Source organism: Macadamia integrifolia, chromosome 2 (genome assembly GCF_013358625.1).
Source record: "Macadamia integrifolia cultivar HAES 741 chromosome 2, SCU_Mint_v3, whole genome shotgun sequence".
Classification (NCBI taxonomy): Eukaryota; Viridiplantae; Streptophyta; class Magnoliopsida; order Proteales; family Proteaceae; genus Macadamia; species Macadamia integrifolia.
This window is the reverse complement of record NC_056558.1, coordinates 36,016,402-36,029,816: the sequence shown is the minus strand read 5'-3', so window position 1 is coordinate 36,029,816 and position 13,415 is coordinate 36,016,402. Positions and strand designations below refer to the sequence as shown.

At 42.8% G+C, this 13,415-nt stretch overlaps 1 long non-coding RNA gene across 2 annotated transcripts; it reads right to left on the bottom strand.

The window, feature by feature from the left end:
- Nucleotides 1–4,774: 4,774 nt before the first annotated feature.
- On the bottom strand, nt 4,775–10,211 carry LOC122058874. 2 transcript variants are annotated; one of them, XR_006133974.1, is made up of 3 exons: nt 10,079–10,211; nt 9,553–9,659; nt 4,775–4,906 (listed from the first exon to the last, which is right to left on the bottom strand). It is a non-coding gene; the product is annotated as an uncharacterized LOC122058874 (long non-coding RNA). The 2 variants fall into 2 exon arrangements; XR_006133969.1 differs by lacking the exon at nt 10,079–10,211 and adding an exon at nt 9,814–9,912.
- Between the last annotated feature and the right edge of the window lie 3,204 nt (nt 10,212–13,415).

Here is a 13,415-nt window from a genome sequence, read left to right as displayed (position 1 = left end):
GTGGTTGTAGTAGCAAAAAACCCAAGACTTAGTAATGTTGTTTAGGTGGATGTGATTAAAAATGAATTGCATAGCCTATAGTGCATATGGTTGTGATTGTTGAGTGGACTGTTGTGTGGTCCTCCTTTTCACTTACTGAGCTAGTGAGCTCATCCCACGTGTGCACCTCTTTTAGACGATTTTACAGGTCACCAGCCTAAGGATCAAGGGTCGGGCCCCACAGTGGAATTCCCCGAGGATGATTGGTGGGTCCCAGAGGGCTATGAGCGCGGCACGGATTGCACATGCGAGGGTTGTGCTGTGGGACCACAGCAGTGACTCCATGCAGGGTTACTTTTTTATTCTTTTGATGATCCCTTTTGTGTACTTGATATGCAAATTGTATTCTTTTTGTGTAAATATCGTGCCTGCGGGCCCACATGTACTTAACTATGTACTACAATTTGGGTATCAAGTATAATGGGGATATTTATAATTTAAGTCTTCCGTTGAACTGTTGAACATTTTCTTAGTTGTGTGTATACTGTGGTTGGATACTGTATCAGATGATCCTGGCAGGTTTGGGTTAACCGGAGTTAACCCTGTCACCGGTCCGGTTCTGTGTGAACGGGGTGTGACACAGACAACCAGTCCATCCCTAGAATCACATCGAAGTTGGTCATATCCAACTCGATCAAGTGAGCATTCATCTCATGTCCACCTATGATCACCGGACAAGGGTCATACACATAGTTTAGGCCTACTACACTTCTTATAGGGGTACTCACTGCCAAACACTGAGTCAATCCTTTGGGTGGAATCCCCATCTTCCTTGCGAATGCCGGTGACACAAACGAATGTGAGGCTCTTGAGTCAAATAACACGTGTAGGTAATAATGATATCAATAATGTACCTGTCACTACACCGGATGCAGCCTCTGTATCTTTGACTGTCATGGCAAACACCCTTCCCTGTGGTCTCTGGCCCTGTGGGGGCTATCTTAGTCTAGAGGCTGTATAGGTCTGCTGGGACCTATGTGGCAAAGTGTAAGGTGCATCGCCTGACCTCCGATGTGGGTATGTCCTGGCTAGGTGGCCCGACTAGTCATAATAGAAACATCTCGGGCTCGACCCCACAAACTGTGAAACACCACTAGAGCGAGAGGACTGAGAAGTTTAGCTAGCCTCAGGCTTTCCAAACCGTACTAGAGTTGGGTTGATATAAGGCACTCTAAAGGGTTTGCTACCTCCCCTAGAGTCAGTAGCCCCCATAGGTCTCTTTCCCATTCCCTGCTAGGCTGTGAAGTTATCCCTATACAGGTCTTCAATAGATTTGGCCACTTGGACCACCTCGGCATACTTTTGTAGTTTCAAACCAACTATGGTTGACCCAATACCTGGCCTCAACCTTTTCTTAAACTTCTTGGCCTTGGCCCTATCACCTCTGAGATGCTCAAGAGAAAAATAGAATAGCTCCTCAAATCGTTGCTAATACTCGAGCAAGGACTGGGATCCTTGCACCAACTAGGAGAACTCACTCTCTCTTATCCCGAAAGCTTTTCGAAAAATAGTTCTCAAAGAAGACCCCTTTGAAGTCCTCCCAATTAGGGTTTGGGTTGCTCGCTCTCAGAATGGGCTCAATAGCACTCCACCAATCATCGACCTCATTTTATAATTGGTAGCCCGCACATAAGATTTTCTTCTCATTGGTGCAACCCATTAGCTTAAACACCTTCTCCATGCCACCAGTCCATCTTGATGGATATAATGGATCCTGGCCCACCTTTGAGAAGCATGGAGGCCTAAGCCTCTGAAACTTCTCCATCACTTTGGTCAAATCAATCCAACCCTCTACATGTACTTGGGCTTGTTCCGGTGCCCAATCTTGTGCTTGCCCTTGTCTATGCACTTGCCCTTGTGCCCCATCGAAAGTTTAGAGATTGGCTGAATTGACGGGTACTAGGGTGGGTATCGGTGGAGTAGGGGGTGTAGGCGGTGCATTATGGGCTTCCATTGCTGTTTGGATTTAATTATCGATCCCAGCTATGAATTGGTTCTACCTATCCTCAACCTCCCTCATCATATTATTTATGATGGAGGAAACATCATGAGCGGTGAGTATCAGCGGAGCTGGTGGTGCATTTTGGGGTCTACCCTGGTTTCGCCTATGGGAAGTGGGAGGTGATGCGTGTGATTGGGATCGGGACCGTCTGTTTCGGGGTGACATAATTTCTTGGAGGAATTTGATTAGTTCACGTACATGTACAAGATTACATGTAATTGAAACATATGCATATATAGTGGGTACCACACGTATACACAAAGCAATTTAGGGTTAGAGCATGCATAAGTGGGGTCCTCCAAGTATTGGAATCCGATCGCATGCACATTAGGGAGAAAATCCCTAATTAAGGAAGCAAATAAAATCATATAAAACAAAATAAAATAAAAATTTGCTTCCAAAAATATTCATCGAAAACAGGGTTATTTCACTAGAAATATCAGTCCTATTTTTGGTGGACATAACAGAGGCTGATTTGGGACTTTTTCTCTCACCAGAAACACTCAGCGGAAACAGGCTAGTGTTTCCGGTGGGCTAAAAATCGTTATATATAGGTTCGAGTTTGGGGTTTATGTCACAAAACCCTAAACCATCTTGTGGAGAAGAAGGCGATAAGGCCAAGGGAGCTCCTCCAACCTATTCCTCACCTTTTCTTGGTGATTTCACGATCAATTAGTGCCCTCTACGAATCTAAGGTGAGTTCTCTTCCTTCTCTAACCTAGGTTTTTAGATTCTTCTCTGTGGGATTTGTTTCACTCTTCTAACTTAGGTTTACTCTCTAAAACCTTAGGATTTTTATTAAAATCATGTTAGGATGTCATGTTCATACTCGTCGCACTGTCGCACAAGGGCAACCTACCATTCCCGAAGAGGCACAATACGACCAACAGCTGTTTCACTCTGTGGTTGAACAAAACCGCTGGGAAAACTTTGAATTTCAGAATGTGGACCCAGGAAAGTATGTGAGAACTAGGGATTTTCGGCGGTTCCGCCTTCATCAACACTTTAAGGCAGTCGGGTGGTACCGTATCCTGAAGCCCAACCAGAGATACTACCTAAAATTGGTGAGGTTATTCTACTCCAACCTCCAGTGCTTGAACTGCAACACGAAAGAGATAAGGATCACTCCCTATGTGAAGGGGGTCAAGATCTCCTTCAACATGAGATAATTGGCCCACATTCTTATGGTTGATAACACAGGGGAGCTGGTCTACTATCCTCCTCGGACTCTAGTCTATGAGTTTCAGCATCCTGATGTCCTCCAAGAGATGAACAATATGCTCACCAAGGTTGCTCTTGGGTGGGAGAGCACTATCAATTACCGAGCCACTCCGAAAGTTGTCTGTAGGGCAGTTCAGCTGAATATCCTTCCTACCTGTGGCCACTATGATGAGGTTTCTATGCTACACCTATGTGACATACTGTGTGCACATGGGGGTGCAGATTCGCCTTCCCTACCTACTGATGTGGACCATGGTGTCTAGGTCTGAGGGAGGGACACGTAGGGCCAACAATTTATGTTATGGGAGGATTCTGACTGATGTGTTCCTCCGCTTTGGGGTGGATTTGGAAGGTGAGCAGTACTTGGGAGACGATGTCATAGACTTCAATCAAGATTCCTTGAAGAAGATGACACTGGATATGGGCGAGATCACACCCGATGAAGCTAAGGGAGAGCAGCCAATGGAGGTGGAGGGTCAACTGGGAGGTTATGGTGAAGCTAGTAGAGGTGTTGGTGGAGGTGATGGTGGAGTTGGTAGAGGTGTTGGTGGTATTCCACCACTTGACCTACAAGCTATGGGCTCTACTGTTGTCTCCTCTTCTCGTAGGCACTAAGGGTGCGAGGACTTATGGTCTCAATGATGTGATGGCCCGCCTGGACACCACTACAAACCTGTTGAGGAGGATGGATAACTGGCTTGAAGGCATGGATAGAAATTACTGTCTTATGGACAATAGGGTGGCCTCCCTTGAGGCACAGATGCAGGCGATGATCTTCCACCTCGCCATTCCAATTGTAACTCCAGGAGTACGAAATCAGCCCCAAAATCAGGCTCAAGGCCAAGGGCAGCAGCACCATCAGCATCACCAGGATCAGCAGAGTAGTGGCTTTTGTTGCCACTGTAGTTTTAGGATTTCCCATTCCATGTTTTCTTTGAATTTCATGTTCTAGTTTTTAGTTGAAATTTATTTTCTATCATTTGAATTTCATAGACTTAGGCTAGTTAGGATTTCCAACTTTCTATCTTTTATTTTAAAAAAAAATTGGTGTAATCTTATGTACTCAGTTCTTGATTATAATAAAACGGTTTTGACACCTATACTTGTCTCCAAGTTATGCAATTCTATTAATTGTTGTCTTTGAAGTTTTTATTTTCAATCCTAATCCCCAAATCATGGTTCAGCTAAGATTGTGAGTTAAGGCACAGCATTGGGCTCTGATACCAAGTTGTCACACCCCACTTTTAGTAGACCCAACTTACCATGTAGGTATACCGGTGGTGTGAGTAAGACGCGTACCCATCTTACATACTTACTAGAATCTCTGATAGCAGTACCTTAACGATTCACAATCTCACAACGCAAACCAACAATAGCAGTGGAATCAGAGTATAATAGTAGAATCATAAGTAAAAATGGGAAAACATCTAGTGATACTATAATATCCATAACCAATTTATCTGTTACGATTATCGAAGACTTATAAATATTAAGTTCAGAATATACCATCCACAAATTTGTATCAAAATCACAAAAATACGCCCAACACCTCATGGTACCGCTTATGTATAAACATCACAGGCACAATCTAGGTCATGCTCCCTAGCTTCCGGCATCCTCCAGTCGCTCACTCCATACTCGGGTCTGAAGAAAAGAGATTCACCAGTCATAGGCATGATCGTACCGGCATCATCATCTTAAAGGGTGCATATATGTGGGGTGAGCTTTCCAACTCGCTCAGTGAGGGATGGGGTTCATGCACAACCAAGCAAAGGAAATCACATATAATTCATAATGCATGAGTACAGAAACTAAACAAGTAGTCCATGATGCTCATGATGCAATTCATTTATTTTATTCTCCATCTAACAATACAAATTAAGTCTGGTAAATGCTACTACGGCACATTAGGCTGTATCCCCGGTCTCGGAACCGCCATCAACTACATAGCGATACAAATCCTAGCCATGATTAGGAGCCTACCGGTCTCCGTATAAGGCCATAGGTCACCTAGCAAACCCCCAATAATCCCCTCCTGGCAGTCACAACACCGGTATGTCCATCGGCCACACTGGACAAGTTTCCGCCTCCGATAACATTCACATCGTACCGTCGCTGTGGCATTCCGGGAAGGTACATTGAACATACCACCATTGGGTTATCCAACACCTTACCCCCTATTGGAAGGGGACGTAGCATAGGGAGTGATACCTAACCACATTTATTCTACATGCCTTCATAATGATACAGTTAATATGGATTACACGATACCGAAAACACATCGACCACAAAGTGTAATCCATCTCCACGTATAGTCTCGGGGTACACGATACCGACAACACATCGGCCACAAAGTCTAACCCATGACTGTTTACCTAGTCTAGCATGTATAATAACAGTTGAGTATGGGCTACGCAACACTGGCATCCCCATTGGCCATGAAGCATATCCATTTCCAAATGCAGTCCCAGAGTACACGATACCAGTAACACATTGGCCACAAAGTGCAATCCGCTACTACAACTAACTCTAGTGCACATAATCAATGCATGAATGCAATAATCATATGGCAATCACGATATCGATACCACCTCAGCCACACCGGATTCCATCTCATATATAAAACAAACACGCGACGATCATGGTAATGACACCACCTTGGCCACACCGGATCCCACTATACATATCCATAACAATTCATGTCATATTCATAAAAATGTAACATATGATAGATCATCGTCATCATGTGAGCAATATAATTAAACATATAAAAACCTACACATGTGAACAATTCTAAAATAAATAAACATTCCCAAAATAAAAGCAACCATCCCTCACCTTGATTATGCTCGTGTGAATTAGGATTCAAGTATGGCCACTGATCGTTCAACTCAATTTTGGCCTTGGGGTTTGTGTGCGTTTCTATCCTAGACACAAAGGTAACCGAACATCAATATGTGTCGAAAACATTGGAAGGGGCCCACATAGATCACCCCCAAAGGGTACAGATAAAGTCCCACAATGACAATACTGTCACCGGAAATACTCATCGAAAATAGGCATTGTCCATCGAAAATATTAGTGTTGTTTCCGGTGGACATAACAGAGAGGTCCTAAGACTTCTCATGTTCACTGGAAACAGTCACCGGAAACAGACCCAATGTTTCAGGTGGCTTGTTTTTGCTGGTGTAGACACTCAATTTTGTCATCCCCCATGGCTATGATGAATTGTGGATCTTAGAAGTGACTTCTTGCTTCCGATCGACAGAGATGATAATTGATTTAGGAAACCCATAAACATCCTCTACCTAAAAAACCCTACACGGGAAAAAAGAGGGTTCAATTTTGACTTTTTATATATGAAAGAATCTGGTAAGAATGACCGTACGGATGGATAATACTCAGAAATACGATTCCAACAATATATGGTACGTCAAAATCGTACTGTCGGATCTCTCACAATCTTCCCTAGAAAATCATATGTTTCTAGGTGCATGTCGCGAGCACTAGCTTGCCTACCTGCCACCCAACAGGCCAGCCCCATATGCCACGCACGCTAGCCAGCTAGCCAGCAGGCCAGCTTCGCATGTTGTGGGTGCTGGCCAGCCAGCTAGCAGGCCAGCCCCGTATGCCACAAGCGCCCGCCGTGCCAACCCGCACACCCCTCATGCCATGCCACAAGCCCCCATCATGCTAGTCCGTGCGCTCCCACCGTGCCATGCTGCTCACACCTGAGTGCCATGCTGCTCACCCCCAAGTGCCATGCCGTGTGGCCCCCACCATGCCATGCTACGCACCCCCACGTGCCATGCTGCGCACCCTTGCCATGCCAGCCTATGCCCCCGTGTGCCATGTCGTGCTCCCCCATCATGCTAGTCCCACGCACCCGCTGTCTGCCAGCCCTTTTGCACCTATACCTGCCATGTGTTGTGCACCGCGGCCAGCCCCCCGTATGCACCCATGCATGCCCTAAACACCCTGCCCAGCCTTGTGTGCTGCTGTCAATGGCCGGAATACATGTCCCACCGACCAGAGGGGAGAAGAAATTTTCTCTTCACCCACTTGTGGCCCTTATCTTGTCCAGCTAGCATACCCTACGCCGCAATCTCCCATTAGCCCAAAAAGGAATATTCTCACCTCATTGGCCTAAAAAAAAGACTCACTTTTCCTATTAGTCCAAAAAACCATCTCCCACCCCATTGGCCCAAATTTTCATTTTTTTCATCCCCATTGGCTTAAAAGAACCACTTTTTTCTACCATTGGCCAAGGGAATTCCCTTTCTCTCCCCATTGATTCAAGAATCCTATAAATATCCCCTCTCCCTTTGGTTTTTTGACAATACAACACCAGAACATCCAAGCCTCCAAGTGAGCATCCAAAAGCTCTGCCCTCTCTCCTCCCCTTTCCCCCCTTGAGATTTTTCAAGTCTTCAAAGAGATCTTCATAAGATCCGAAGTGTTCTTAGGATCTTTGAAGTGTTCTTCGGGCCTTCGAAATTTCTCAATCATTTTCCTTATTTGAGTGAGATTTTGCATAGGAGAAATTCTCCCTTAGTCCCCCACCCCCTCTTGAGGTTCTTCCAGTCTTTGTGGAGATCTTTGTAAGATCCGAAGTTTTCTTCAGGCCTTCGAAGTTTCTCAATCCTTAGGATTAGCCTATCCCCAGCGGAAGCTCTTCCGAATCGACAGCTCGGCAAAAATTTTGAAAGTACCCCCTCCCTAATGGAAGCTCTACCGAATCGGTACCTCGGCTTAAAATCCAAAGGTCTGTTCCTAGCCGGAACCTTGTCCAAATATCACCACAGTCAATTTCTTTTGAGAAAGAAAGTTGCATAGTTGTCACGACGTCAAATGAATCCAAGGCAGTGGAGGGGTGGCTAATCAATTTGGTGATGAATCGCCCGTTATGGCGTTGCCATGGTGGTCAAATCGCCCATGTGTCATTTTTTTTTCCTATTTTCTAAAGTTATTTAGCATGCTAGTATTTTATTTCTCCTATTTTCTAAACTTATTTAGCATGCTACAAGCTTACAATATATACCCTATAACATATAAAACCAATATTAAGCAACATCAAATCATCAAAAATCAACATAATCCTATCAAAATGACCCTGCATTTTATAAAAAATCGATCGCCTGGTGAATTAGGCGTGATCTAGCGTGCCATGAAGGATATGAAAACCATAGCACTACCATGAACTTCTTTTTCCTTTAGGACTCCAAATTGCTGCCTTGGCAATGCCTAGGCGACGCCATGACAACTATGGGAAGTTGGAGGTCAAGACCATCTTCCCCTGAGCCAGGAGAATCCAAAAAATAGCTCGTGCCGGCACTAATCGGGGTCCCACCCCTTTGACTCGAAACAGGGGTCAAGCACAGGTATAATTTCTTACCCAAATTAGTATAATATAGACTTTATATTGACCTTCTTTTAATGTATATAACCAAAATGCACCTACAGGCAAGAGATTCTGAGGTTAGGTTTCCTTGAATGGAGACCCAATCGAGAAAGACTAAGAATTAGTGTGGCATCCTGATGGGGACTCAACTTTTGGTGTGCATTATAGACGTAAGAATGGTATTCCCAGTGGTGTGATGTTCCGAACAATTTGGGGTCTTGAGCGACATTTGAAGGATATGAAAACCCAACTTCTTCTATAATGGGTTTGAGATTTGAGCGAAATAGTCCCCAAATCAAGTTGTAGAATCCATGAACAGGAGACAAAATGAAAAGAGAAAACCACTGGGAATGGGGCAGAAGAGAAATAGAAGAATGAAAAACAAAAATATAGGGAAAGAAGAAGGAAATGGGGATTCAAACCCTGTCACAACAAGAAAACCCCATAGATTTGGTAAGAATCTCACCCATATGGCCGTATAAAATAGAAAACAGAGTAAAGGAAAAGGCACTCCATATCTACAAAGCTAGAGACAGAGAGAGAGGGTTTGTACCCTCTTCCACTAAGGATTCAAGATTTCGTTCTACTAGTTAATTAGATCTATCTGCAACACGTAAGGAGACAGATTAGAATTCAAAAGCGGCCAGGAGAGGTGAAACTCGTGTAATAATCTCTGAAATTTTAGAGTTTTAACCAGATTTGGAAACCGAACACAGCACTAAAGGCCAAGAGACTAATTGAGAGGGTAACTCGGGGGCTGGTGGTGGGTAGCTGACGGAGAAGGTATCAGATGTGGTGATGGCAGCAGGAGGATCCTTTTCCCAGTTTCTATATTATAAACTCAATAGAATGATAATATGATTGAAAGTTCAATTTGATAATTACTTACACTTTACAAAGGAGAAAGCTCTTGTATCTTCCTTTGATAGGTGTTTGATGTGCCAGTAATTGTGATTGAACAGCTCAGATCTTTGATTGGGGCATCATAGACAGTACCTGAAACGTATATTCCTGTATTATTTCTTGATTCCATCCACAATCCATTGTTGTAGTTTAATTAACAGAAAGTTTCACCCTCTCTAATCGAATAAAAAAAGAAAAGGATCTGAACAAAACCAGAAAAAAACATTCAAAATCCAATAGAACATACTGTGCCTGCCATCAATCACCACCGAAAACTGCGACAATCACCGAAAAATCATGCTAAGATCATGTAGTTTTAGGGTTTTTTTGGGGGGAGGGGACAAAGATTTGCACTTTTTGATATGGATCGGAGCTTTTACTTTATTTGGATTTTGAAGTTTCAGGAGAAATTTTGTAGGAAAAGAAAGGACTCAAAATTTGAAGTTTCAGAATTTTTCGCTGTATATTTTTATTTTTTTTCGTTGAATTTTGAAGTTTTAGTAGAAACATACCTGCATTTTTTTATATGGATCGGAGCTTTTACTTCATTTTTATCCACTTACTCGGGGGCTGGTGGAGGGTAGTTCACGGAGGAGGTAGCAGATGTGGTGGTGGCAGCAGGAGGGGAGTAAGAGGGAGAGGCACGTAGAAGTAAGGGTTGCGTTGGAGAGGATCCTTTTCCCGCTTTCTGTATTATTGTCTCTTCAGCCATGTCGAAGAAGACAGAAAAGGCGGGAGATGGATGGACACATCTTTTGGAATTTGGGAGGCGTCTTCTGCATGAGAGTGAGTGGATATTTTTGTCCATTTGAAATGTTTGCCACAAAGAGAGAGAGAGAGAAAGAGAGAGAAGAGGGAGTGGGAGTTATTAATTAATAAATAAATTAATTAGGAAAATAAATGAAATTAAGAAAGTAATTTGGGGGATACTATTCTTCTTGTGTGTGTGTGTGTGTGTGTGAGAGAGAGAGAGAGAGAGAGAACAGGGGGTGTAGGAGTTACTAATTAATTAATTAAGAAATTAATTAGGAAAGTAAATGAAATTAAGAAAGCAATTTGGGGGATATTATTCTTCTCTGTGTGCATGTGTATGTGTGAGAGTGAGAAAGAGAGAGAGAGAGAGAGGGAAAGAGAGAGATAATTATGAGATTTAAATATGGAGAGATATTAAATGGGGGCATTAGTCGTAATTTAAGTAGTAAATGGGGGCATATGAGTCAGATGGTAACGTTTGCAAAAAAACACCGGTATGTCCTTTTATAGGGTACATAGATTAGTTAGTTAAGCATTAATATATATATATATATATAACTTAACAGGGCAGCCAAACAGATCTTAGTTATATTAACTTAAGAGGGCCAGTCAAACAGAACCTTAGGGCTATTTGGGCTGCCTTATAAAAGGGTTGTTAGGGCATCACCTCACCCAAATTGTAACACCCTAGATTTAAAAACCCCTCAGTCCTAAAGGCAAAAAAAATTAACTTAGAAAGATAAAGGGATGAAAGTAGAAGCAGAAACTATAGATGCATAGTTGAATAGACACGTATAGTTAGGTATAGTTGTGTAGAAGGGGAGACAGGCAAGAGAGATGAATGGGTATTAGATTTAGGTGGTTTACATGTGTGGGGAAGGTACCACATAAGGTGAAATATCTTGGGCAGAATGCCCAGAAAATTGAATTTTTTCCCTGTGGGCCCCAATACTTTGCAGGGTTATTTTATCCATTCCCACCATGGATTAAGGCATAATCAATGGTTCTAATGCAGTTGGTTTCACGCTGAAACCTATTTTCTTTGAAAAGTTATTTAAGTTTAAAAGAGGGAAAAATAGATTTCTATAAAAGTACTTTTGCCAAACATACCCTAAGGTCTGTTTAGCTTATAAAAAGAGAAAGGTCTACTGTTTCTCCCTTTCTTTTGTTGATGAGAATACAAGAAACAGAGAGAAGAAGAAGGAAGAAGGATGGATGGACAGAAGGAAGCTACTGCTGCCCTGTAGCTGCTACTGCCCTGCTGCAGCTGCTGTTGTTGTTGTTGCTACATGCAGCAATTGCTGTTGTGCACATTAGTGCAGCTGGTGGTGTTGCGACTACTACTACTGCATACTCCCTGGTGCTGCTATGTTGCTGCCATATTTGGGAGCTGGAACATAGGTCATTCAGCTGATGGTGGACCCTCCTACTCACCCAAAACCCGTCGGGAAGGTAAACCCTAACCCCAAATTGTGAATTTAACTAAAATAGGAGTCGGTTAAGGGTACAAGAGAACAGAAGTGAAATTAAAGGTAGGGAATTGCTTGTGAGGACTTAATGCAGTCTCCTACAGCAAAAGCCCCAATTGTGAAGCCCAAATTGGCACCCGAATGGCTATTTGACTGTCCCAAAAACCATAAATCATAGGGCTTTTCAAAATTGAATGAAATTGGGTGCAATTGGTGGTGGGAATTCCCCACACATGACTCCAATACTGCCAAAGGATAGACAGTATAATTAGTAGACGTACTCAGGGAGTAAATTGAGTAAATTGAGACCCAATTGATTTAATACAGTGCTTAGAGACCCAATTTGAAATGAGAAATTGACTAATAGGGTGTAGAAAATTTATTTGGAAGGGGTTAGATACATTACAGTTGTTGGGAACTACCTGGCATAGTTCTACCAAGAGAGGCTGGTAGGCTGTAAATGGCCTATTCTCCCAGGGGAACCGGCCAACCAGTTTGGACCTGACAGAATATAGATGTTAGGGAATTGTGAGGGTTCTAACCTGTGGCTTGTACATGTATACTCCAATCTGCCTAGTAATGGTTAGACCATGTGAGGGCATTCCCTATGACCTAAGAAGAGAAAGTAAATGTCATGGAACATAATGGGTTGTGAAATGTCAGTAGTGCCCCTATCTATGCTTGGAAATCTTATCCAAGTACACTCATGCATGAAGGGCAGTACAGACATATCCAGTTAAGTGAGTATGGGCCAAATGCCTGTGAGTCTATTCCAATGGATTAAAAAGGAGCTTTAAGACTATGTGGGTCACATGATAGACCTACACAGACCTAGGGAGATGAATTGGAATATTAGTTTATCAGTTAAAAGGGAATACTGACTTGAGGTTAATGTTCTTCTTATCAACTAACTATGGGTTCTAATATTGGAATCCAACTAAGGGTTAAAAAGTAAATGATGCAAATGATTATTAAAAGTAAAGCTAAATTTAATGAAAATTTATCGATTAGGAACCTGAAATGTACTTGGTAAGGATACGTGTGATCGAGAATTCAGGGAAAGGACACTAGATTCAGGAAAATCAAGTGAGTGGGTGTTTGTTTTATTTTATGGAATGTTTTATATATATTTGATGTTTCCTGCTCATGTGGAATGTGACGATTACCATGTTATGGATTTAGTTTATATAAAATTATGTATTTCACATTTTGCATGTTTTTACCGACTTTCATGTGATCGAGGTTTTGTGGATGTGTAGTATGTTAGTTGTGTGGTGATGGTTCTAATATTAACGGTCTAAGGCATGGTGAGACTGAGGTTCTTTTAGGTACCGTGGGCTCAGAGGTCAGTGCTACAGTTGTGACCACGGATATGTGATTAGATGCTATAGATGTTATGAATGCTATGGATGCACGTAGATACATATGGTTAGGATCACATCCCAGTGCTATAACCCCTTGCCAATAAGGGGTAATTGGCTAATCTCACTCGGTCGTAGGCCACGAAGGACTACTACGCCCGGATATGACGTACTGTATTCTGAGAGGGCATAGCAAAGTACGATGTAAGGTATGTATGACTGCCAGACAGTATGGGGGGTGTCACACCTCGTTTACACAGAACAGG